Source organism: Periplaneta americana, chromosome 17 (genome assembly GCF_040183065.1).
Source record: "Periplaneta americana isolate PAMFEO1 chromosome 17, P.americana_PAMFEO1_priV1, whole genome shotgun sequence".
In the NCBI taxonomy this organism is placed as follows: Eukaryota; Metazoa; Arthropoda; class Insecta; order Blattodea; family Blattidae; genus Periplaneta; species Periplaneta americana.
This window is the reverse complement of record NC_091133.1, coordinates 117,247,996-117,264,955: the sequence shown is the minus strand read 5'-3', so window position 1 is coordinate 117,264,955 and position 16,960 is coordinate 117,247,996. Positions and strand designations below refer to the sequence as shown.

The following is a 16,960-nucleotide window of genomic DNA, read 5'->3' as shown; positions in this document are numbered from 1 at the left end:
AAATATGCTTATTCTGGCAGAGAGAAATCACTACTAGCAATAAATCTGAAACATTTTACAGAAGGCATTCATTTTTTTTGTCACAATTGACCACCAGATCTAACAATTATGAAGGATTATAATACACATCAAATGTACGTGTATGAGATGGTGGGTGGGTGGCTAGCTGTGTATGCATGCGTGTAACAGGTGTGTCTGTCTCTGTGTGGTCTGTCTGTCTATGTGTGTGTGTAGTACACAAATTCAAATACAGAGTGATTCAGATAACATTTCCGCAATATAGTAGCTAAAAGGAATAGATGCTGCTGTTGAATAGTGTTGCTAAGATGTACAAATGAAATTCATTTTTCAAAAAATAACATAACACCAACACAGCATTGACCAGCCTCATGGTCTATTGGTCAGAGCTTCTGACTATAATTCATGAGGTCCCGAGTTCGATTATTAGTTAGAGCACAGGAATTTTTCCTTAGAGGGAATTGTTCCTGCATTCGTCTTTCAACTGGAATTTAAGTTACGAGGGGGATCCAGGAAATAACGACCGTTCGCGCATACCCGCCGCGCAGCTGACTCCCCTTCCTTGTTTGAAGGTCAACTGGCTTCCTTAACATGTGTTCTCATAATGTTGTGAGTACTGGTTGCAACAAGTCGCCATTGTGCATTTTGTGTTACTTCAAAATGGACGTGATTGATAATCCCGCCGACTGTGAGGTGAGGAATGTGATTCGATTTTTGAATGCCTGACATTTGAAACCTGCAGAAATTTACCGGCAATTGAAAGAAGTGTATGGTGAAACTGTAATGAATGAAAGAAATGTGAGAAAATGGTGCGAAATGTTCAACTCGAGAATTGCTGGATCAATTCGGTTGGGAAATCTTTGATCATCCGCCCTATAGTCCAGACCTTGCTCCTAGCGATTTTCACCTTTTCACTAAGCTGAAAGACTTTCTGGGTGGTACGCGTTTTGGAAGTGATGAAGAGTTGAAGAAGACAGTGAACACCTGGCTTAATGAACTGGCGGCAGAGGAGTATAACACGGGAATTCTAAAGCTAGTGAACAGATACGACAAATGTTTAAATGTAGGTGGTGATTATGTAGAGAAGTAAAGGAAGCTTCAGTTATGTAACAGACTTTGTTTTTTCAAATAAATATATATATTTTTTAATTATTACAACAAAACGGTCGTTATTTCCTGGATCCCCCTCGTACATGCTACAAAATTTTATTCATCTCACTTCAGTAATTTTTTAGATTTATTTATTTATTTATTTATTTTAAAAAATGGCTCATTTTCGAAATCTATCTCCTCGTATAAATTTAAAATATGTCATCCACAAATTTGTCTATAATACTTCTGATATGTTTAGAAAAACACTGAGTACCCGTATTTTAAAAATGTGACCAGAGGATAAAAGGAAGAAAATATTTACTTGCTCAAGACATAATTTTCAGGTTTTTTTTTGTACCCATTGCATAGATATTTTTCATTTTAAAAATAGCCTACTAATATATAAAAAGACTGATATACTCCATTTAATTAACCATACTTTATAGTGTACGCAAAAGAAAATTTAGTTTTATGGCTTTAAAATCGTAGGAGTCATTATATTTTGAATATGTAGAAATGTACAGTACTGGTACTAAAAATGTAAGTGGCGAAAAATTACTTCCACAATGAACAACGAAATATTTAAAGAGCGTAGCCATTTATATATGACGTAATTACTGACAATTCCAAGTGTGGTAGAGTCTTGAATCTATGGTGACACATTAGAGTATGCAGATTTATTTTTGGCATTAAAACGAAAAAGTAATTTCTTACTAAAAAAGGTCGAAATTTGATCAACTTCGCTCCTCAAAAATAAATAAATAAATAAACTTTCTTACGGAACCTATGACATTCTTGACTGAGATACAAAATGTTCCATTTTAATTTCCCATCACACAAAGAATAAATAGAAAGTAATGTGACATTACGAAACAAGATAATCATTGCTCAGCATCCCAGATATCGAAGAAGTGGTTTACAGCAGCATGTCATTTGTTTGTCTATCTGTCGTCTGTCCATGTACAACATTTTGCTACATTGCGAGGTGGCTTCTGAGTAGGTTAAGATTTGCACAACTACAAATTATTTTTTTATCATTATTTATACTTCAGTAACTTCGCAACAACAAATTTCCAAATGAGGAACATCTGAAGACAACTTTGGCTGATCCCAAGGATCCAAGGGCCTACTATGAAAGATTACAATAAACAATTTGTTGCAAATACTTTCATAGTTCAGACATTATCAAGTGTAACAAATTATCTGAATCACATTTTATGTACATTTACGCATACATACCAGTATAATAAATGTATATGAGCAATCGTATGTGTGAGAAGATGGCAGAATCTCGCAATGTTTTATGTCGGTTGTATTGCAGCAGAAATGTAGAAGGTGGTCAGATGGGAGAAGTTACAATATGTTTACTTATATATTTTAACAAAATGTAAACTTACAACATATTTGCATGCTTCTAGCACTAAGAAGATGATAAGCAGAAGTAAAGCTTACTAAAGTTGAAATGTTTCAGAGTTACGAGTGAAAAATATTTAAAATAGACAATGCAAACCTCTCTTACAGATTTTTGGGGAACTGGGAAAAAATAGTATCAATGCAGGAAAACGTAAATTGTGGGAATGTGAAAGCAGAATTTAATTGTAATATCTTTTACAGAATTAATTGGAAGGAGTTACGCAACAAATAGATCAACCGACAATTTGAAAAGAAAAATAGATATTCACACAAATCTGTTGTTGGCTGAATTATTTAACTCGGAATAAAATTTAGAATGCGATATCTGTATTTTCCTGATATTTATAAACAAAATTAGTTTACTGCATAAAATTAATTTATTTTGCTTTACAATATTAAATCAACTGCTCGTCTGTTATTAAAAATTGGTTAGCCTCTTTTTAGTGTTATTTGTGCTATTTGTTGTAATGTTATAATACTTCATGCATAAAATGTTTTATAAATACTAGATTTATTTCAATGGTCAATATCTCGAAAACAGGTTTTTGGCGGTTGGTCTGTTATTGTGTAACTCTGTCCAATTTCAGATTGTTCTGCACGATAATGCGTAATTCTATTGTTTCTTAGCTGAAGTTCACTATCAGATATTTTGCTGTTTTTTTAAATACAGTAGTAATAGCATTACAAATATAGTTTGGGTGATACTACCATAATTAATATGATTGTATTATTGGTGCACATAAGCTTGTTGGGAAAGTAAATTATCTTATTATAATAATTATTTTCTAAGAGAGACAAACATTCAGAATGGATACCTTTATCACTGGATACATTATTACTTCTGCATTATCTCCTGCTCTACATTTGAATTAGAATAAATTCATAAAATCGTTTAAAAAATTTTATGAAATGAGATTCCCTTTCTCACAGACTAGTTCCGTCTGCAGCAATTGTAGCCTCGGGTATTAGTACATCAAGAACATACCTACTAATAATCGAATCACATCGAACAAAACACCATCACAGGAGTTAGTGACGTCTGTTTTCGACACATTTATGGTACATTAAAAAAGCTAAATCATAATTACAAATTTTTCTCCAATATTGTTTTGCAGACCTACAAATTAAGCGTCTTTTCAACTAACTTTTCCTGCATTTAGCTGATAATTTTCTCATAGTCAAATTATGATGTACAATGTAAAAGATGTTCACGTAAATTTTCAGTCTTTGATATACACTGATCCTCCAAAATTATATCACACATGGCAATGATATTTTATGAAGTGATCACAGAAACAGACATTGCTCTTTGATCTCTGTTCTCCGTCTCTTAAACACCACAACTTATTTTTAAGGGGGCATATAAAGGACAATGCGATGGTGTTCAGGGAAAGGGGGTTTAAAGTCATTTTTTTTGCAAATGAAGTTTTATTCCACAAGTGAATACGCGAGATAAATTAAGCAAGTGGGTGTACAAAAATCAAAAGAATAGAAGCATTTGATGTGTTTTATTTGTGTAGAAAATTATTTGCAACACGTGATCGAAGTTTAATTTTCATTTATCTCAAAACTCATTTTTATGACTTACCTCCCTTTACCCGAACACCATTGAATGATCTCTAATATATCCACCAATCCAAATAAATTTCTTTGTTTCACAATCCTTTCAAAAATAGGTACTTCATCACTGAATGATACTCAATTTTATTAAACTCTGAATTTTTTGTCTGACATAATTTCTTAAAAAATTCACAATGTAAAATTGCATAAATTATTTATCACCAGAAATGGAATAACTATTTATCAAACAACACACTCTTTTCCATGGTAATCACTCTTGCTTTTGTTTATAACGAAGGTCCAAGGCTAACTATTTAGCAACATTCCTTAGTACACGAGAAATTACTTGTTTCAAACGAATGTTATGGTGTGATTCAATATATTTTCATTTGTTTTCTTAATAAATAAGTATAAAAAAACAGATTAAAAGTATTACTTTTAACTGTCCTTATTTATACAGGTTAAACCGTAAGTAATGTCATAAATTTCAGGGGGTTATTCGTTGAGATATTTCAAACAAAAAAAATTAATACAATTTTGCTTTCTTTTCAAGATAAAAATGATTTTATATTAAACATTTCATAGCATGTTTTGGGAAAACCATTGTTTTAGTTCGCAATATGCTCAGTCATTTTAAGAGAGCAGTGTATTATAATAATAAATAATTTAAGAAGTTTAGTTTTGCCCTTTAAATGTGCAGAAATTTTATTCGAACAAATGTAACTTTTCGTTCCCAAAACACACCATGAAATGTTTCATATAAAACAATTTTTGTGCGAGATCGTGTGTATTTGCTTGGTTTCCACACAAAACCAACCCACGGTAAGTCTAAATTTCCACATTCAGTATTCCCAACCGAACACACATAACAATTTCCCTATTCTTACCGCTTAAGTGACATATTCATTTTACTGCTTTAGGCTTTTAACATATTATTTTTAGAGACGTTCAATATAGTAATAATTATAAATTGGAAACTTACCACTGCAATTTCACCTAAATTGCACTGTTAATTATTGTTTTTAAATATTTGCAAAAATTAAGTAAACTCTACAACTCCACTAAAGTTACTGCATTTCGTGATGTATGTAACATTAAGGAAGCCGCTTGTTTTAAGTTCGCATTTATAGACTTGGGAAAAAAAAGACAGACGTATATCATGGCCTGCTGGAGTATAGTAAACACAGAAAACATTTTAAAGCAACAATGTTGAAGATAGATATTTTTGTTTTCCAAAATTGCCATCATTGAAGAGAAACCAAGATGGAGATTTCATTGCAACTAATTAGAAATTCCTCTTTCAGGTATGTAATAAACGTTCTTCGCACAAAATAATGTACGATACACGAGCGGTATGTTTTCTTTCAATTCTCGGAAATTAAAAAAGCTCAACTACGTTTCGCTTTTTCAAACTTTTCCTCGAACATGAAAACTTCATCATACCGCTCTTGTAACGCATATTACTATTATCTCGAAAAGGTAGCAAAAACGAGCGAAATTGTATTAAACTTTTGGTTTGAAATATCTCAAAGAATAACCCCCTGAAATTAACAACACACTTAAGGTTCACTCTCTATAATACCGGTAAAGAGATTTTAATGTATTATACCACTGTATGAAGAAGTAATATACTGGTATTAAGATTAAATCTGAAGAGAAAACAATATGTTTTACATACTGTACATTTCAATTCTAAAAAGTACAGTACCGGTAAGCAATTACTTACAATACAATTTCTGTACTTCGCATAATGAGAAAACAAAGAGCAAGATCATAATTTTCTGACAGATAATGTATGAAATTGAATTTCACAAAAGCATATAATTCATTATGTAAAGTATGACATACAAGACTTCACGAACTTAGATTCATGTCATTTGAAGAATTTATACTTTCCAATTTTCTTCATTATAAAGGATCGTTTCTACGGGACTCAAATTCTTAATTTCAGAGTAAAATACACACACATGCAAATGATCATCCGACAAGGCTTATTCAGTTTATGGAAAGTAATGTAGAAGGATTAAAAATAGTTATAAGTAAGACAATCACTCCAAGTCTACTGGAACAGCAACTTTTATTACTTGTGTAAAATATTAATTCTGATTAAGCTAATGTTGTAACATATGAATGACGTTTCATGCAGATGTTTGCATATACTAATAATGTACGCGACTATAATGCTGAGTATAAGTGATACTTGAACTTAATGTAGGCCTATTTATGACGATAAAGCATCCACTTCTCTGCAGTGAGGAACTTCAGATGTACAGTATGTCTAATAATAAATGTAGGATTAAATACTAAAATACTTAAAGTACCTTAAATATAACAAGAGTAAATTAGTATTAAAGCATTCTTTCGAAATAACTACTACTACAACTACGGTACTACTACTACTACAAGATCACTACTATTACCACTACCACTACTGCTAACACCACTACCAAAATTACCAATTACCAGTATCACTACCAATTTAATAGGCCTACTGATATTATTTGTAATAATTTTGCATAAAATGTTGACAAAATTCAAATTCAAATTAGAATTACTCTAACTGGGGATGAAGTCTTGAACAGAAGTTGCATGAAATAACGAGGAGTATAATTAGAACATTCTTATAAATATTCAGCATTTCAACTTTAAATTCATGTAATGAATACAATTTTTCTCGTCGAAATATATGTAAATAGTATCTACTGTATTTGTCGGTATGCAAGACACATTTTTTGTCCTGAAAATAGGTCTTAAAATTAGGATGCGTCTTACACAACGAATTCCCTTTGTTTCGATATTGTAACATACCAGAAGGGCTTACTTACTTCACAACTGCAATTCTTTGATGTTTCTTTAAACAAACTATTTAAGTGTTCACGGAAAAAAAAAAAAGGGGGGGGAAGTGAAATAAATGAATTATGGAATTATGTACATCAGTTAACTGGAAAGGGAGTGCTCAAATGGTTTACAATCACTGAAGTATTTGAATTATCTCAGTCTAAAGTTTGTAAAAGATAATTGAATCGTGAATTGCAAAAACCCCACATGTCCATTTGAGTAAATTTTTCAGGACGCACAAAAAACACACTAGCCATACCAACACATAAGACATCATCGTATTCATCATCATACACAATCTCGCTCTCGCGCTTGTGGAATACCCTACCCAGTGACATCAGAGACTGTCGGAATTTAGTAGTGTTCAAAAGCAAGCTTATTAAGCATTTTTTTACTGCGTAGAGTAGGTTTAATTTGTACTTAATCAATAAAAAAAATGCTTTTCTCTTCTTAACTTTTACAATAAACTGTCTAGCTTTTATTAATCAGTTACTCTTTTAGTACTTTGATTTTTATTGTATCTATAAATTTAATATTAATTATAATTGTATCTGTATTCTTAATATTGTAGTTGTAATCCCCTGGTAGAGGGGAAGAGAAGCCCTGATGGCCGTATCTCTACCAGGTTGAATAAATAAATAAAAAAACTGATTATCTTCAAAAGTGTTCGGTATTTTGAAGTGACTATTTTTTTTATTAAAACATAGTAATAAGTTCTAGTGTTTGACATACAAGAACTTTTTGATTTTCTTCTTTAGTATTTCCTGGAAAAAGATATGAATTGGCTGGACATGTGTGATTTCTGCAATTTACAACTAGTAGCAATAATTTTAATTCTTTGAAATATTTTTTAAGTGAGGAAGGCTGAAAAATTAAAAAAAGTACACAAACATGCAAAAATATGCGAATTACATATTCAATTCCTCGAATTCCTTTAAGCCTATAAAAAACAAAGAAAAGCAAATTCAAAATTTTTTAGTTTCCAAAAAATTTCACATGTCCTGGATTTGTGGTGTTCCTGCAATTTCCTGCAATTCACTGTAACTTATTGCCACTGTGAAATGTACACTGAGCACTGAGTATGTGGGATTTCTGCACCACTTGAAAGGTCTATGTATAAATATTACAACTATATGAAAAACTGAATTTGAGAAAAATTGTGACTTGTGGGCTTTTTGCAATTCACAATTCAATTGTAAATATTCTTTCCTAAAGTGTGGTAGGTATCAGCAACGCCCTTTGTTGGAAGCAGGGGTCATTTCTTGCGTGAAAATGAAGACTCCAAATTCTGACAGAGACTTCTGTACACTTTTTGGGGGAGAAAGTATAATGATAGTGATACCTCAGAAGATTAGGGGCTGCCAGACAATAACCACTTTCAAGAAAAGGCTAAACAATTTCTTACGGGCGCAGTCAAATTGAAGTTATAATTGTGATCGAGTTTAATAATTTAATTTAATTTAGGTATGACTATCATTACTATTATTATTATTATTATTATTATTATTATTATTATTATTATTATTATTATTATTATTATTATTATTACATAATTATTTTATTAGTGTTGTGAAGATGAAAAGAATTGTCATTGTATTATATTCATTATGTATTATATTGTCTTGTATTGTAGTATTGTATTGCTTTGAATTGTATTGTATTGTATTAATTATGTTATATTCACAGCATTGTAGTAATTTTCTATCATACTGGTTGAGTGGAAGAGAAGGCCGAATGGCCTTAACTCTGCCAGTTAAAATAAACCATTATTATTATTATTATTATTATGAGTGAATGTGCAGGCTTTTGAAGGGTCAGTGAATTATTATTATTATTATTATTATTATTATTATTATTATTATTATTATTATTATGAGTGAATGTGCAGTCTTTTGAAGGGTCAGTGAATTATTATTATTATTATTATTATTATTATTATTATTATTATTATTATTATTATTATTATTATTACTAGTTGAATTTTTGGTGCAACTTACCTAACGACAAATACAGTAATATTAGCACATTTTGTCTTTTAGACAATATTTCTGCCAAGTTACCGAGAAAATGTTCAAAGAGAACTAGCACCTAAAAAAATAACTCGACATACGCGTCTAGTGAGTTTTTATTAACTACACTCAGCATTCGCCTTTTCCTAGCAGCAACAAGATTTTGGGTCATACTAAACAGCAGCAAGAATTGACAGTTTTGTGACCACATTCAGTTCTAGTCATTGCCATTCTGGTTTGTGCTTAAAAAGGAAAACACCTCTATAAATAAATATATTAGGTCTTACACATAGAGAAAGGGTATGTTATGAGATTAATTAAGTAGTTAGGGTTATAACAGAACTATCAGAAAACCAAATTTAAGAACTTACAAAAATAAAAAAGTTATAAAACTACCGGTACGGTACTGAAGATACAAAATATATGTATATTAAACAGCTTAAGAAATTTAAAAGATCAGAATACAAATATTTAAAATAATAATTCCAACTGTAGCAACTATGTCTTATGAACATATAGTTCAGCTTTTTAGTTGCGCCAATTTTCATTTTAGTTTGCATTTAACTTTAATTTTATTTAAAGGTAAAATTAAGTACTGATTTTAAAGTTGTTTCTGGATGTTTTTCTAGTCTTTATGTCCTAGAAAAACGGCCAAAATACAACTTTAAAACGAAAAAACATATAAAATATAAAACAATAAAAAGTTTTCATATTTTTATGCAAATTTTATCACTTACCAGAAAAATAGTGCGAAGTCAATCTAAGGAAATATGATTGTTATAATGCAACAGTGATACACTTTTCAGAAGTGGGCTGTGTTTTATTATAATAATTGAAAAAAATAATACTTTAGGGGATCAGGGTTTTTCTCGTTATATAAATAAATACTGTAAAAATACTGCATGCACTGTCAATAATTATTACTTTTTAATGCATGTGTATTACAACTTACTGAAATTTTATAAACAAATATGACTTACATTTTATTTGAATTTCTGGGTCGTATTAATAATAATAAATGAACGGAATTGAAAAGAGATTATGTTGAGAAAAGAAATAAGTAACGATCATATTCCATTTTTTTTCTGTGGTGAGCTACAAACTTAATTTCAATCGTATGTGATTACTAATGCCTTTCAATATACATAAATTTGTTATCAGTGAAACATATTATGCTGATATATATTAATTTCTGTTTCGTGTTGTAGCTAGAGACTAATAGCAATTATGAGTCACTGATATATTAGCTCATGCGATAAGTATAATTTTGTAATTCCGTTACTAGTACTGTACTTAAGTTCATAAAGTTGCTGTATTCTTCTACCAGCACATAGGTCTAATCATGTCAATATGAGGAAGCCATTAATTCTGTAATTTTTTTTCCGAAATTTTAACCAATATTGTTTACTATATCCATTATGGACGTAATATTTTTGTTTAGGGTTGTAACTAAATGTATCCAATATGATTCTCAATTCGTCTTTCAAAATAATGAATGAAAATAATTACGTACAGGTTGACATATAAAAATTTATAGCTATTGTTTTCATTACACTGGGATATTATCGAAATATTTCTTAACAACACGTGTAACTAACGTCAAAAATATGCACCCTTTGTTCCTATTGTGCCCCATGCAACAAAACTACCTGATGTAACGACATCAATAATTTACTATGGACGTTATTTGGTTATATTACGTTCTTTTTAACTTTCATCATATATTTGAAACAATTGCCAAAATAGAATAGATATGTATACAAATATATAGTTATTGTTTTCATTACACTGGAATATAATCGAATTATTTCTTAACAACACGTGGAACTAATATAAAAAATATGCACTCTTTGTTCCTATTATGCTCCATGCAACAAAACTATCCGATGTAACGACATCAATAATTTACTATGGACGTTATTTGGTTATATTACGTTCTTTTTAACTTTCATCATATATTTGAAACAATTGCCAAAATAGAATAGATATGTATACAAATATATAGTTATTGTTTTCATTACACTGGAATATAATCGAATTATTTCTTAACAACACGTGGAACTAATATAAAAAATATGCACTCTTTGTTCCTATTATGCTCCATGCAACAAAACTATCCGATGTAACGACATCAATAATTTACTATGGACGTTATTTGGTTATATTACGTTCTTTTTAACTTTCATCATATATTTGAAACAATTGCCAAAATAGAATAGATATGTATACAAATATATAGTTATTGTTTTCATTACACTGGAATATAATCGAATTATTTCTTAACAACACGTGGAACTAATATAAAAAATATGCACTCTTTGTTCCTATTATGCTCCATGCAACAAAACTATCCGATGTAACGACATCAATAATTTACTATGGACGTTATTTGGTTATATTACGTTCTTTTTAACTTTCATCATATATTTGAAACAATTGCCAAAATAGAATAGATATGTATACAAATATATAGTTATTGTTTTCATTACACTGGAATATAATCGAATTATTTCTTAACAACACGTGGAACTAATATAAAAAATATGCACTCTTTGTTCCTATTATGCTCCATGCAACAAAACTATCCGATGTAACGACATCAATAATTTACTATGGACGTTATTTGGTTAGAGGCTATTACATTGTTTTTAACTTTCATCATATATTTGAAACAATTGCCAAAATAGAATAAATAACTATTTTATATGCAGGATATGTAATATTCGCTTGGATATAGGGGAGCTGTACACTTTCTCTGTCCTATGAAAAACAATCTTTGTGCGAGATCGTGCGTATTTGCTTGGTTTCTGCACAAAACCAATCCACGGAAAGTCTAAAATTCCACATTCAGTATTCCCAACCTAACACACATAACAATTTCCCTCTTCTTACCGCTTAAGTGACATATTGATTTTACTACTTTAGGCTTTTAACATATTATTTTTAGAGACGTTCAATATAGTAATCATTATAAATTGGAAACTTACCACTGCAATTTCACCTAAATTGCACTGTTATTATTGTTTTTAAATATTTGCAAAAATTAAGTAAACTCTACAACTCCACTAAAGTTACTGCAATCGTGATGCAAGTAACATTAAGGAAGCCGTGAATAAAAATCAACAAATCAACTTGCCGATGTTATTACTGCAATATGTTATATAAATAATATTGTTAAAATATTAAAATGAAAAATAAATCATTACATAACCTTACCGTTTGTTTTAAGTTCGCATTTATAGACTGGGGGGGGAAAAAAAGACAGACGTATATCACGGCCTGCTGGAGTATAGTAAACACAGAAAACATTTTAAAGCAACAATGTTGAAGATAGATATTTTTGTTTTCCGAAACTGCCGTCATTGAACAGAAACCAAGATGGAGATTTCATTGCAACTAATTAGAAATTCCTCTTTCAGGTATGTAATAAACGATCTTCGCACAAAATAATGTACGATACACGAGCGGTATGTTTTCTTTCAATTCTCAGAAATTAAAAAAGCTAAACTACGTTTCGCTTTTTCAAACTTTTCCTCGAACATGAAAACTTCAACATACCGTTCCTGTAACGCATATTACTATTACCTGCACAAAACAGTTGTACCTAGTATGTTAAATTTATACATTTATATAAGTTCCATTCCTGCATGCAGCAAGAAACATAATATTTATGCAAGCAATCAACAAGCTAGCTATCTATACATGTTTAGTACAGCCTGCAGATAAATCCAAAAATCACATAAAATAACAAATTAAAATATGTTCATTAATTGGCATATTTACTCACATACTCTTACCCATGACACTATTTTCCACTTTACTAAATAGCTAAAGAAAATCGAAAATATTTATTTTGCACATTAAATATGTGCAACTTGTTATGCATGAAGAATTAACAATTTACCAATTGGAACGAAGTGATGTTCTGCAAGTACTCTTGTGGAGACATCTAGGAAGAAAATAAGTTATAGCTACTGCGTCTCCAAAATTATGACAAAACACTGTTGACACATTAGTCGTGTACTTTGTGCACCAGGTACACAAATGTTTGTATGTCATATCATGTAGCAAAATCAAAGGAATCTATTTATGTTATGCCAGTTCAAAATTCTTCGAGCATAGGGCAGATATTCTTGCAAACAGGGGCTTTAGAACATGCATGACAAAAGACAGCATATTGAAAGCAACTGTCGGTTTTGTTTCCCTTGTAAGCATATCAATGTAAAATTATTTCCTCCTTATTCACAATAATTTATTAAGCATTTATTTCCGTAATAATGCTAAGAAAATATGAGCAAATAAAACCATTTCTAACTTGGAGAATTTAAAAATATATACATATGATCTATGTTAATTAATTATAACAATATTTAAGAATCTGAAAAGTTCTTTTACAATATCTAGTGCATATACAGTGCGATATGTCCTCAATGTCATGCTGCCAACAGATCCCACACGAGCCATGTTTAAGCACTTACCCGATTATCTTAAAGAAATACCTCCTCTGTGTAAATAATTTAAAAGTGCTTTAACTTCATTTTTACTTGAACTTTGTTTTTATAACATAGAGGAGTATTATGATAACCAACTATAGACTCTACTTAATGTAGTCAGCTTTTTAAGGGATAGTAATTTATTTATTTTTATGATAATTTATGCCAATTTTATTTTAACTTTATCTAATGTGTGTTAACAAAGATAGCCGGTATTGCAATGATAGCTAACATTGTATTATTTTACATTATTTATACTGAACGTATTTGTTTGTTTTGTATCTTGTATTATTTATGGACGTGTGTTCAATATCATTGTAATGACTAAATTAAATTTAACTGGATTGCATTTTATAATCATTTATTATTGTAAACTATTATGTTTGGAATATGTATGATAAGAAATTTCTTGTATTAAATTTTAACGTACCTTGTTAATATGTTTTCGACCTATTTTCGGTCATCTTCGGAACTGGTCGTTGTTGGTCTTGGCACCTCTTGTTTCCTGTGTGGGTGCGTTCGTAGTGTAGAGTCAAAGAGTGTATGTGTTTTGAAATTGAGTTGTGTGTTGAGAATATCATTGGGGTGTGTTTTCGTGTGTCTGTATATTTCATATTGTTCTAGTGTGTTGAGTTTCTGGCTTTTTGGTTGGATGTGCAGTATTTCCATGCCTGTGTTGATGTCTCTGTAGGTGTGGTTGGCATTTGTGATGTGTTCTGCATATGTGGAGGTATTTTGTAATTTTGTTATGGCTGTGATGTGTTCTTTGTAACGTGTTTGAAATGCCAGAAACTCAACACACTAGAACAATATGAAATATACAGACACACGAAAACACACCCCAACAATATTCTCAACACACAACTCAATTTCAAAACACATACACTCTTTGACTCTACACTACGAACGCACCCACACAGGAAACAAGAGGTGCCAAGACCAACAACGACCAGTTCCGAAGATAACCGAAAATAGATCGAAACATGTTAACATGGTACGTTAAAATTTAACACAAGAAAGTTCTTATCATACATATTCCGAAGTGATACAGTGTTAAAAGTTGTGTCATCAAGATGTATAACTATTATGTACTTATTTTTTTATACTGATAGTATTTTTTCTGGTGTATTATATCATTTCCAAATATGTTAATAAAACCTTAGCATCCACGTGTGGTAATAGGGTAAGTATGAATGTATTTGGTATCTACTTACCCCATTATTGCACGTGGGTCCTAAATTTTTTAGGTTTATATTTATTATATTATTTTATTTGTACGTATGTATTTACTTATTCATTCATAGTGTTCTGGCTACGGGCAGGTCTTTCACTGCAAACCCAGAATTCTCCAATCTTTTCTATTTTCCTCCTTCCTCTTAGTCTCCGCTTATGGTCCATGTATCTTACTGAACAAGCTCAAAGCAAAATGCCTTATTTGTGAGAATCTGCTACATTTATAACATTACACCACTAAGAGGCATTTTAGAAATATCCTGTAAATAAATGTGACCGTCAAGTGCTTCTGGGTAGGTATCATTTCGTTGTAAAATATGTACCGGTATTAAATTACTACAGATCCTGGTTGTTTCATTTTTGTTACTGATTTCAATAGGAGTAGTGCAGGCTAAAAGCTCGAATTGATTAAAAAGATAACAAAGGGGCCAATTCTGTCTTACAATGTTCCAGTAAAGTAGCTTGGGAATATGTTATGTTATGTTTTATTTAACGACGCTCGCAACTGCAGAGGTTATATCAGTGTCACCGGATGTGCCGGAATTTTGTGCCGCAGGAGTTCTTTTACATGCCAGTAAATCTACTGACATGAGCCTGTTGCATTTAAGCACACTTAAATGCCATCGACCTGGCCCGGGATCGAACCCGCAACCTTGGGCATACAAGGCCAGCGCTATACCAACTCTGGCTTGGGAATATTTCAAGGACCTGCCACAAGCAAATTTCCCTAAATTGCTTTCATTCGCAGATCATTTAATGTCAATATTTGAGACACCCTACGTATGTGAACAAACATTTTCCATATTAAACTTAATCAAAAGTGATGTCAGGCTTCAATTAATTGACTGTTACTTAATTTCACTTCGACTGTGCACATAAAATCTTCAGCCCAATATACTGTACACAAGTTATGAACAAAATATAACTGAAAAGTCAAAGTAGAATGTAGAAGTTATTTTTTCTTCATTTTTCTCATGTTTTAATTTGTATGTTGATTCTGATGTTTGAGGATTCACATAAAATATTGGAGTAAACATTAATTAGGTCTACTTTATTTTAAGTGTATACTGTTGGCCCTGTTCAAAAGGGAAACACTCAAAATTTAATGTTTTGAGAAATCTGAATTTTAAAGTTTCATGTTGCTGTAAAAAATCCAATTAACATAGTCTTATTTGAAACTTATAGTATATATAAAACATCAATAACAGAAGTTTGAGTAATTTCATGATCCTTAGATTTTTCACAGCAATAAAAAACTTTAAAATACAGGTTTATCTAAACTTTAAATTTTTAGTTATTTCCCTCTTGAACTGCGCTGTCAATATTATGAAACCTTAGTCCAAGGGCATCATTATCATTATTACAATTTCGTACCCCCATTATCGCTTATTATGATCACTATTACAGAAATTAATAATTTAAAATGAAACAGTTTGAAATTTCATTACCAGAATGCCTACCAAAAATGTGAAACAAAAATTATATATTTTCAGTTACCACAACTTAATAATTACTCATAAGCACAATGAAAAACATAAATCACATTTCAGTCATTTTAGGATCTGTCATCAGACTTGTTTCTTAAGATCTCTAATCTTAATTTTAATGGATTTCAACTCCTCAGCTTCTTCTTTGCCTGTTGTGCTGTTCCTCAGAACAATATGCGTAATTTCGTTACCCACTACACATTATTCGAATCTCTTAAATTCATTACATTTCGTTATTTCCGTTATCAATTGCTTAAATTAGTTACTTTATGGTTAGTTTCATTACCAGTAGACACCCTGATTACATATTCCCATCATATTCGCTCACCATTACATGCCGCCACTGACAGCTGTGACGTCACAGTAGTGGAGTGAGAATAACCTAATCTTTTATCACTAATTGAAACGCCCTTTCCTTGCATAGGAGATGTTGGCCGAGAGACAGCAAGAAAATAATTACACTGTATATTTCGAGCAACATGACCAAATTAATTAATAACTCACATTAAAATTAGTCAAGCTGCTAATATTAAACCTTCTGAGTAATGGATATTTATTGATACTGAGATAATCAAAATACGAAAATATGTTACTTACTTTTCGCTTATATGTTGATTAATGGCAATGGAAAAAAAGAAATCATGGAGTAAGTCCATTTCCTTTTACAAATCTGTAAGCAGTTTACTAATACGAAGAACTGTGATGAGATATTAGACAAATAAATTTGTAATTAATATTACATTCAATGTTAATTCAATCATAATAGTTGCATCATGGAGCGTGTTCTCGTGCATTTGAATGGTCACACATCTTGCAT

General features: G+C 30.9%; 1 protein-coding gene across 33 annotated transcripts in view; it reads right to left on the bottom strand.

Moving 5' to 3' along the window:
* The window catches only part of CaMKII (Calcium/calmodulin-dependent protein kinase II), a 502,734-nt gene that overhangs the window by 5,361 nt on the left and 480,413 nt on the right, over positions 1–16,960 (bottom strand). The window lies entirely within an intron of this gene.